This window comes from Botryllus schlosseri, chromosome 8 (genome assembly GCF_051294905.1).
Source record: "Botryllus schlosseri isolate E-star chromosome 8, Bs_hap1, whole genome shotgun sequence".
In the NCBI taxonomy this organism is placed as follows: domain Eukaryota; kingdom Metazoa; phylum Chordata; class Ascidiacea; order Stolidobranchia; family Styelidae; genus Botryllus; species Botryllus schlosseri.
In genome coordinates, this window is record NC_137243.1 from 1,503,406 (window position 1) to 1,515,182 (window position 11,777).

The 11,777-nt window shown below is 41.0% G+C and overlaps 1 long non-coding RNA gene across 1 annotated transcript in view; it reads left to right on the top strand.

Annotated features, from left to right (window-relative positions):
* The window catches only part of LOC145444422 (uncharacterized), a 153,812-nt gene that overhangs the window by 37,690 nt on the left and 104,345 nt on the right, over positions 1–11,777 (top strand). The gene's annotated exons all lie outside the window — the stretch shown is intronic.

Below are 11,777 nucleotides of genomic sequence, written 5' to 3' on the forward strand. Positions count from 1 at the left end.
ACCGGGGTACATTTCCAGCTACTGGTTGCTAACTGATCTGGAATTGTATCTATAGTTATCCATAAATGTTTATCGGCCTGTATGGATCCGAATAATCTTTGCAGAGGACAAGCAACGCAAGGTCATCGGATTTTCAACTCCCAACTCGATTGCATGTTATAGCTTCAGACTCCTTACATGTATCATGTACGATTGTACGCGGTGCTGCTATCTTATCGGATATGACACACGAGATATGCAGGTCATGGGAATTCCTCAGCGGTGGAGATCTGTCTTGCTGAGTTATTGGTTTCTCAGGGTCAAACTTTCGGAAATAATCTGTCATGTTCACTGCACAGTGCACACTGCACGTCATTTATCGCCAGAGATCCACGAATATTTACGCAAATTTGACCGACTGTATTGCAGTGATTACGACAAGCTGTCAAATTCGGATCGTACACATCTGCGAGTATCCTCGTATGTGATCTCACAAAGCGCTTGATGCGCGTCGCCCAAATAAGTTTCTGTGGACCAGTGCCTGCACTTCACAGAAGACATTGTGTCAATATCATGCATCAAAAGAAATATCGGTATCGCCCATTAGTGGTTATACAACATCGACCATTTTTGCGATATCTCCATACAAATTGTTGGGTTTGAATCATTTTCACTCATTGACTGGGTGTTAAAGCACAATTTAGTACAGATGCGGGCAGCTTAGGGCCCGCAGGATTTTAAGCTGCCCGAAAACAGTTTCCGGTGTGTACATGATAATGTGGCCCGCGGCCACTGTCTGCCGCAATACCCCAATCCTTGCTTGTTGCGTCAAACTGTGGTGACTGTAGGTTATTCCTTATTTTCTTTGCTCATTTATGCGTCACTGAATAAATCGAAGTTTGCCAACCTGAGAAAGATGGCTGATACTACTTGTTCAATGTTCATGTTCGGGTCTACATACATTCGCGAGCAAAAAAAAATTCGACCATGAACATTAAAAGTACAAAGCTGCGTTCCAACCTAACTGATGTTCCAGTGCAGTGCATCTATTGACGTATACCCTACTTTAATAAATTCATTGAATACTGTTTTGGTCCGTATGCTTTAAACTTTACATTAAATGCGATATATTCCTGGTATAGGTGGATGAATCAGCGATTACTGTATCGATTCAGGAATCCGGCCCGTCAAGTACTTAATGTTCGCACATCAGGCTCTCGGACTGGAGAAGTTGCCAGCCCTAATTTAGCACATGAAAGTGTCAAAGATCAGATATATATCTGGGCTCCATAAGAGACGTAAAAGAAGCTAAAGTGAATATGCGGTTTCATCGGAGATGTACACTGTACAGTACATGGTGTGTACTGGAGATAGCGTGGTGTCGCCTCACATTCTCACATTCTTGAGGCATATGTGTTGGCGATAGGAAGGAGTAGGAAGAGCACGTCATAAAACGAACCAACTGGCGACATTACGACATAACTGCAATGTGAGACTACCAAAAGCACGTCAATATCCGCATAGGCAGGTTATTGACGGTCAACTGCTTAGCCTGCATGCGTACGCCGGGCGCAGATGTTTCTGACAGTCAGCATTTATGCAGTTGCGGAACTGACTTGACGGGATTGTTTATCTATAATTCTATAAAGACGGTCCTTCTATTTTATATTGCACAGACGGTTGATGGTTGCGGGTAGAAAGCGTCTAGTCCGACTGAGGCAGAAAATAGGTTCAGGCCAGATCGTATGAAATATCTCGTAGATATCGCGTGTCATATTATAGCGCGGCGGCTAGTGGTGTCGGTAAAAATCTATAAGTTTCGAAGTTTTTCTGGGGCTGGGCAGTGGGCACAATGATTCGAGTACTATAGAATCTGAATCAAGTATAATAATTCTGATGGTTGGAGTCGGGTAGTGAGAGATAGGCCTACGTTTTCGAGTTATGAAATTATATGCCTCATTGCCGCTAACAGCAGTTAATTTATCAATTATAGTTTCGATACTGTTTTCCACTGAGGGAGTATGTAAACCTTGATTTGTTGTATCGCAGCATATGAAACATGCAGTACAAAGATACGCACGTTAGTGGAAATGATATATCTGCATTTTCTCGAAGTGCTATGAAATGAGTTTTGTCGAAAAAATACCAAATTTTCTTTAATGTGGTGTAGAGGTGGCATTATATTCTTAGTGCTCGCATTAAAAGGTACGTGTACTAAATCGAGTGATTCGATTGGAGTACTAACGGGAGAACAAGAGAACAGCAAAGGACCTAATGTTTGCAGGCCTGTGTAAGGTGCGCGCTGCGCATCGATGGGGGTTACTTCTTGACGACTGAGGCATTTTACATTGCGTAGTGCGTAAGTGTGTATGTTCAAATGTTTAGTACTATAACTATATCCCTATTGTCCAACGGGACACAATCTATCAGTGATTACACCATATGCTTGCAGTTTGATTACCAAGTTGAAAGTAAATGAAATTATATATACGCGTTGGCCTAAAACTGCAGCATGGGTCGCGCATGTCGGCTACATGAGGTAACAAAATGCACGAGCATCGACAACAGCAAAATACCCAGTCTTTGAGCTACATCCCTAAATGCTGGATATCATTTATTACCCGGGTTGATCAATCCGCAGTACATCGTAAAACCAGATTTTCGTAATCAACTTTCCGGCCTCGACCCTAAGATTTTCATTCGCATTTGATAGATCGCCAAGGCTTGGACGGTAGACCGAGGCAATGCGAAGGGTCAACGGACCGCAATGTAACAATTTAGCGTTACAGCCTTGTTTTGTCGCTTCATGCAGACTGCAGACTCACTTCAATACTTGTTAACATTTCTACCTAAAACTTTAATAAAATCTATCTTTGCAAAAAGTGCATATTTTGGCATTTTAAAATTTGCATGTTTGGGAGTTTTGGCATTTGGTTCCCGAAATGGCAAAAATAACACGGCCTGAGTATAAGCCTTCGAGTATTCAAGTATCACTGATTGTCAACGACTGAGGATGATTCAGAAAGTTCAAACACGCTTCAACCAAGAATATAACGCCAGTTCTCCACCACAATGAAGATAATTTGGTATTTTTCGACCACTTTTTAAAACGTAGAAAGCACTTTTCAGGAAAGTTTAAATCAGTTTCATGAGTGAAATACAGCAGTTGTAAAATGGGTGTGTAATAACCCTTGTATCGCGGCAGCTGGATATATTTTCGAAGATTGCACCTTTTTAAAGTGCCATTAGTCAATTTGAAGTTGGTCATTTCGAATGTAGCCAGCGCTGATTAAATGCTAAAAGTAGGCGAATCCTAGAAAAAATTCCAACTAACTTGAAATAGCTTGGAACAGACTTGTAAGGCGCTACTTTTACCTCCAATTGAGTAGAAATGTACGGAGTTAACTTCAACTTGAGTAGCAACTACGACTACTGTGATTTGGCTGGACGGAGGGCAGTAGCTTTGAGCGGCGATAAAAGCGAAAACAAATATTTAAATTCCATGATTGAAGCGTCTCTAAACAAACCGCGCAATTCGGTAAATACGCAACTGACCTCGGTATTGACAAAAACAGACAATACAAAACCGAGTGATCAAGGCGTACGACTCGCATATTCCCAACAAAAGACGACAGTTTACGCTTTAAATTACCGAATCAGAAGCACCACATTCTTCAAAAGTAGACGCGAGATAACAATCACTCTCTGCCGAATTCGGTTCGTAATCCGCGGATAAGGCTATGGGCGAAATCGAACAGTTTGACAACTTTTTCCGAATTAGGTTTGAATTAGAATTATAGTTACTGTTACTGAATTCGAAAAATCGTGGAAATCGAACAAAATTCCGACTTAGAAAAAATACAATAAAATCAAGTTGAGTTTGTAATTTGTTACACATTTGTTCATTCACATAAGCTCGGCTCGTTTCGTATCACGCAATTCTCCTGTAGCGTTTCAGGAATACAAGAAATTAGATTAGAATTAAAATAAGAGTACAGAAACATTTCACAAATTAGATGCGTCATTTCATTGTAATTATACAACTAGAATTATCTCGTCGATGTTAGAAATCGACTATAAATTCTAGACTTCTAGTCCAGTCGATTATTCCAAAATAACTCATTATGACATCATACGGGTATGCCTGATGCGATAAGTTCAAAGAAATACCGTCAATACGAGCACGAAGAAAAGATATACTCTACCAATTCTGTACCACATGAAGATATTTTTATACATCGTCGACTATAGCTGTATTTCATTGCACTCTGTAATAATGCAGCGGGCTTTATCACGACTTTTCAGATGTGTCGTTTCATTCTTTCGCGCGTAGCTTTTCACTGCACCTTTTCGGTGTTGTGATTCGACCAACCGAGGTTTTGAGCCTTCCAAGATGAGAAAAAGTACCCCAACTATAATTGGCGTTGATGATGTAACTCTGAGTAAAAAAGGGGTATTGTTTCAGTGCTCGACTCGCATCATTACTATTAACATTCGATTCGGATGCGATTGCTCAAATCATTGCACCCGGCATTACCCGCGGAATTTACCTACTTCTCGGTAATGGAAATTTAACATTGCATCGAATATGCGGCGTGGATGTCACCTTGTAGCTTCTACTGCAACCTCAGCCGACCCTCCGCGTATCTGAATCACGATGTGCTAGCTCAAAGTTCACAATCAGAAGAGATTGTCGATTCATTGCGAAGCGACCTCTACGAACTGCCAGATGGTGTGCCTTATTGCACAACGCAGTGAGTCACGTAACCCGAGGAACGTTTGCGCTAATCTGCAACCTTTCGGGAACCCCTATGAGTCATAAAAACAAAAATCTATCACAATACAAATCGAACTACTACGCTCTCTGCGTACGCGACTTCACACAACGTACCACCACAACACAACTCGAGTACTGATCGGTCCTGGTTACATGCATCCAATGATGGCCAAGACGGGCGTGAAATCACAAATCATATGTATGAGTTTAGTTTGCGTCTTTACGTACAGGTAATCCTGGAGAACACCGGTTAATGTTGAATCCGAAATCATACTTTGGGATGTAAACCTTGAAACGATATAGAATCTGCGCTCGGATTGCCGGACCACGATGTGACATATCGAAATCGCCTACAGACACATGTCGCTTCATTTTTAGCGCCTGTCTTTGTATGTTATCTGCTGTTCCTTGATTCAGTGAGCAATGTGCGTTCTGCATGGCTCCTACTACATTTTCTAGGACAAGGTGGGTGTCTGATTGAAACACCACTTCCCCCAAGTCGTTGCTACCCCGTCCTATCTTTTCAATTTATCGCAATCTTGCGGTGTTTTGAAATGAAAACAATTATTAATAAAATTAAACAGAATTGAAAAAGAATACGGCAGGTGTCTGTGCAATCTTTCTGTCACGAGATATAGTCAAAAATTACAATATGGAATGCAATGAATATGATGTTAATTCCTTTACTTGCGGCCTCGCAATCCCGAAAGCACCTTGTAGTTTCTCGCAACTTTTCTCGCTATTTTAGGTTATCGTCTATTACCCTTCACTCAATGTGCATTTTGCAATGTGCATGCGTCTTCTTTGCATCGCCTACGCTAAGGTGTGCGTCTGATTTAAAGACTACTCCAAGTCGTTTCGACACCTTCATATCTTTTCATTGTATCGCAATATTGTTGTGTCTTGAAGGCTAAAATCATTAACAATAAACTCAACTCAACTGAACAACCTGACATTACTGCGATAAGACAGTTCTTCAAAAATGAAGCATGGAGACAGTAATTGGATTGTACCCGAATTCAAAACTAATCGCTTTCGCTAATAGTGTCCCAATGGCTGTACTTAACATTACAGCAAGCTGACTTGTACGCCGGAATTCAAGGGCCGTCTTCGAGTGCTATTCAACGGCTCTGGCTATCCAAACATCAAATTGATCGCGAGAACAAATACACGCGCACATCGCCAATCTATCATCCGTGAATTTCTGAATAGAAACCGTCGGCTGTTGCTAGGTAGCCAAAAGCCAAGCGCAGGGTGTAAAATGAAATTTGTAATGTAAACAAGCCCGGGAAAGCCTTCTAATTTTAAAAATAAGCGAAAAGCGGAGACAGAGCGACATCTGCTGGAAATCAGTTCTTCGTCGGCCACAGATAATGTGTTTGAAGAACTCTTGGCGGTACAGAACTTTAAGAAATGCATGTGCGATTATGGAATTTGATAGTGTGATATTCAGTGTAACATCATCATCATCATCATCATCATTGGTTTATTAGCAATTTTATCAGTTCAATACACCACAAAAATGCGATACAATGAAAAGACAGGAAGATGTCGAAGCGACAAGGAGTAGTCTATGGAATCTGACACCCACCTTGGCCTAGGCGATGTAAAGAGGAGGCATGCACACTGAATGAAAGTGAAGAAGATAGTATAGAAAAAGAATGCGACAAGAAATAGGGCGGCATGTCATGGGAAGCGAGATCGATAGGTCAGTCGTGGTCCGGTAATCTTGAGGATGGACTGTATTTATTTAGTAGTAATTGCTTGTATTTCGACTTGAATGTGGACATGCTCCTCGACTGTCGGATGGCCGGCGGGATACTGTTCCACACATCAGGTACGGCATATTTGATGGAGCGATGATCTTTTCGGTCGATCATATGATATTTGGACGACGTGGACGCGCGTGTGTTGTACTTGTGCGCTTTTGATTCAGAGGTAAAGAAGTCATTGAAATATTCGGGGCAACGACCGCAGTGAAACTGATACATAAACTTGGCGATTTCTAGTTTCCGCATATCTTCTATGTTTAGGACGCCGAATCTCTTCAGCAGCGACTTATTGGATGGGCAGCCAGGCCCCTTTGGGGCCCTAGCTATGATTCGGAGTACTTTATGCTGTAGTTTCTGCAGTGGCTTGAGTGCAGTTTTACTGGCAGCCCCCCCAACAGAGGATGCCATAGTGTAACTTCGATTGGATTAAGGATTTAAAGAGTATCAGAAGAACCCATGCTGGCATGAAGCGCCCAAGGCTGTAGAACAGGCCGCACTTCGGTGATAATTTAGTTTCTAGGGACTGAATATGACTCTTCCAGGACATGTTCGAGTCCAGTAAAACTCCGAGATATTTGGCATTATCTGTGTTGGAAACGGGCTGACCAGCGATATTAACGGTTAGGTTATTTTTTGAATTTACTGTCAGCAATTGCGATTTCGAGGCGTTTATGCAAAGGTTGTTCTGGGCCGTCCACTCATGGACTTTGGGCATTTGGTCACCAGTCAGGGCATCCAGCTCTGCCGTCGAAGATGCGGAAGAGAGGAGGTGAGTATCATCAGCGAACAGTGTGGTGTTCAATGAGGAGGTTTCAAAAATGTCGTTGACATATAAGGTGAAAAGGACCGGTCCAAGTACTGAGCCCTGGGGCACACCACAGGTCACCGGGTGAGGAGAGGACAAGGTGTCTGAGATCGCAACCATTTGTTGGCGTCCAGTGAGGTAACTTTTCATGAGCTCAAGTTGTGGGCCCCGAAGTCCGTAACGCGCCAATTTCGAGATGAGAATTTTATGATCTACGCAGTCAAACGCTTTTTTTAGGTCGAGAAAAATGCTACATCCCACATTTCGCTTCTCCGAGATATCATAGTACTGTTCGGCCACTGTTAGGAGGGCATGAGCGGTTTGGTGTTTGTTTCGAATTCATCGACTGGGCAATGCCCGCCCCCTTTTATTGCTTTTACTACACCGCATCACAATATTGAGGTAATACGAAAATACGGGTAAATGCTGACAAGTCACTATTTGTTACCATTTCTTTCAAAGAGACGTTTGAAGGAACAGAACTCCAATATACAGTTGAATAATATATTCGTATTGAAATAAACCAGAATATTTTCGGCTCACACTCATCGAGGGTAATCGCGTCAGCAACAACGATGCGAGTAGAACACTGGAAAACAACATTGCATATCAACAATCGTATAAACAAATATAACGTTACCGGAGAGAGAGAGAGAGAGAAAGAGTCTTTCTTTTCATCCAACCAAATACGTGAAAAACAGACGTCAATGATGGTGGTACAGAAAATATGCATGCGCATTGCGCAATGCACAGTATTCGGTATCAGATAGGAATGATCGATATACGACCGTGAAGGTCAACTAGTCTGATACTATAGATAACTAACCTGCGTAAACATGCGTAAACTTACATGCGCATCACGTGATTCACGGCCGAGTGATGCTACAGTAGCAGATTTGTTGTCGCTTCATAGCATGAAACGGCAACGTAATTGCTAATCTCAATGCCCATCCCAGCACAATGACCATGACAATCGTCCTTGCGTGGTTGCGATTGCTCATAACAATGCCGATTTTCATATTTTGAGGGTATTTCGAGGGGTTCCATTGCCCTGATCAGATTTTGATGTATATTATCAGAATCAGCGCGACTGTAACTTTCAAATAAGATCAACTTTGATCAAATTTGAGCGCTCGGGTTGTCATCTATGGGATTAGCAATTGCGTTGCCGTTTCATGCTATTAAGAGACAACAAATCTGCTACTATAGCATCACTCGGCCGTGAATCACGTGATGGGCATCTATCCGTAGGTTAGTTATCTATACTGATACTCTTATCACACCCGCATCAAACAGGTATACTTGTCTCTTATATACAGTCTTGCTGTAAAAACGTTAGTTAGAAAAGGAAAAGAAATGGAAAAATTAAACGATGGTAGGACAACAGTGAATTCGAGGCGAGCAGATCGCTTTGCTCAACGCACAATTTTGACATCATACACGAATTCCTTTTGTTGGCACAAACAAGGTTGACGGATTTTTATGAAAGTCGACTCCACGGTCCACGCTCATAAATGAAAGAATTAATGATTTAATGAACGGCCTCTCCCGACGACGTGAACTCTGTCTTCTCGTTAATTTTTCGCACAAATAACATTATCCAGGTAATGTTTGCTAAACGCAGAATTCATGGCCGCTGCCTTTTCTGATCAGCGCCATTGGTTTCTTGGTTTATTTTCGTTCTTTCAAAGACATCATTAAAATTGCGACACTATAAAAAGGCATAGATTAGATTAGAATTAAAATTAAAGGATACGCATATTTCTCAAATTATATTAGAATTAGATTTCTCGCTCTAATCAGTCGAATTCGCTGTCCAAGTCAGCAAGAGGTATCGTCGATTTCTAGCGGCCCATTCGTTGATCGTTCTGAACTTGAATTGACTACATCGAGATGATGATTGATGATCTAAGGTCTACTTGTGACGATTACCTTCATTTAATTTAGCCTACGTCTTCATATTTATAGCTGGAAATATATAAACTATGTATCGCAGCGAAGTTTGCTATATTATAAGTGACGGTATTGAGGAATTATTGAGGGAAATTCTAAAAACCTCATATGAAGCTGTAAATATAGTTGACATTACCTGCTCCATTCATAATTTATACTTGACCGATGATGGCTGCTCAATGACATGGATGTTTTTATGTTTGTTTTGTTTAAAGCGACACAGCAGTCAGTGCGCTCCCACTTCCTTGATATTAATATTGTAAGTAAAATTTGAAAGAGTTGTCATGACAGAGTCAGAACTCAGACACACTCATACATTATTAGGGATCACTCAAATTAACGGAAGACACCATTTCCTCAACAACAACATATGTGCATAATAATCTATGTAAACAATTTGAGTTTTGAGAGATTGTATTGGGATACTTCGATTGTACAATGTACATCCGCCGTTACGGAACTGGAAAATCAAATGAAAACAACTTTATTGATTCTTTTGTGCTCGGTTACAGACGATGGCCAGCAGCAATGGGCAATGTTGTCGAATTCGCTGATCTAATTTACCGCTTCAGGCCAGGTAATTATAGCTGCAACTCTGCAAATCAAATAGACGCAGCAGAGCATACGTTCGGCTGTTACGCCAACGGATGTGAAATGCGTATCATATTCATATCAATTCAAGCAGAGGAGAACACTATCAGATTGCCGTAAGATGAATAGATAGGAATGATTCTAAACGACTTTGAGTAGTCCTTCAATCAAACACACGCCTTGGCCTATAGGCATGTCACATATGAAGGACAAGTGATGAAAATGAAGTGGCATTTGTTGGTATAGGCGGAATAGATATGTCAGATCGTGGCAGGTAATCTCGAGCGTAGGTTAGTATTCATTTGGTTAAATCTACTTGTATTTTGACTTGTGGACAATGGACACTGGAAATGCTCGGCGATTGCACGATGAGACTGTTTTAGTGTCAACATAAGGAGTTATAATTGAGCTTAAGCCATCAGTTCTCCTTGATTATTTGAATTATCATGCATGGCGGGAAGTCATATTTGGTGATACGATTGTCGATATGCAAGTTCTTTTCAATCCTCGACTAGCTGTTTGCGATTTTCCGTGACGAGTGTTAGCCGAAAATATTCTGATTTACTTCAATATCAATATTATTCAATTTTATATTGAAGTTTTGTGCCTCCAACAGTCTCTTCGAGGCTGTTTGTCCCACTCTCGAAACAAGATTACCGGTATTTGAACTAGTCGAGTTTATATATTTGCACTCTAAACTGCACACGAGTACTCGCAAACAAAATTCCCTGAAAGGCGCGCTGTAGTAAGAATGGAAATTGTATCGGATTAGAATTATCATTTATATTTGACGCACTTAGCGTGCAATTGTACTCAGCAATTGAAGCGATATCGTATGGATACGTGTTGTGGGGCATGCAAGCCTATTTCGACACATCAATCGCATAATTGAGTTCATAACGGGCTTCTCATGAAACGCCCGCAGCACACTTACAAGAGAAGAACCGTTCCCTTTATATCAGTACATCAAAGCATCTGAAGGGGGGCGCGAAGAAGCGGCCAACTGATTTACTTCCGATTCACGCGTGTTTCTCTCTGTATATATACCGAATTTCATATTTTTTTAATTCTCTCATCAACAGTCATAACCTTCCATGCTATCAAACAATCTGTTGAGGTTGCTAGCATCCTGGTTGGATTTTGTGATATGACGATAAGGGGGGCGCGAAATTTTTTACTTTCATTAAGGGGGCGAGTCTAAAAAAAGGTTGGGAACCACTGCTTTAAATGCATTTTGGCGCGATTAATGCGATGGCTGCTCGCCTGTATACACAAACATACTCTAACAAGAGATTGCATTGTTGACAAACATACCTGCAGTACGTCGTCAATTCCACGCAGTCTCTCTCGTTCTCTTTCTCTCTCTCGCCTAAAAGCTTTTAATTTCAGTCAAAACAGAAAAGTCATATGTTCATTGTTTATATATAAACGTGAAGAGGCCAATATCGCGATAAAATTTCGATTTGCGTTTTTACCGATCATGGAATACGATTCGGGATGAGCAGACGGTCAATAATCCATCGAAATGATTTCATTGAAAGCAGCGTTTTAAGAAGCGTGTCGTTTCATAAATATATTTCTGTTCCTTCTTCTGCAGAAAAATTGCTTGTGTCATTACTTCTATATGGATTAGCCATACGCAACGAATCTGTCGGGTGTTATGTGATTGCACGGTGTATGAATAATGCGGTTAGAATTGTATAGGCCTACATATATCGGTATACATAATATAATATAGCCTATAATGTATATTTATAAATCATATTACCGACATTAATATCACTAAGCTGCATTTTACTGCATAGTTATTCCCACAGCACATCAACAAAACATATGTGTTGGTTCAATATCGTATCGTCATAACCGTCACTATATCCAAATCCAAGCTTAATTATTTCAG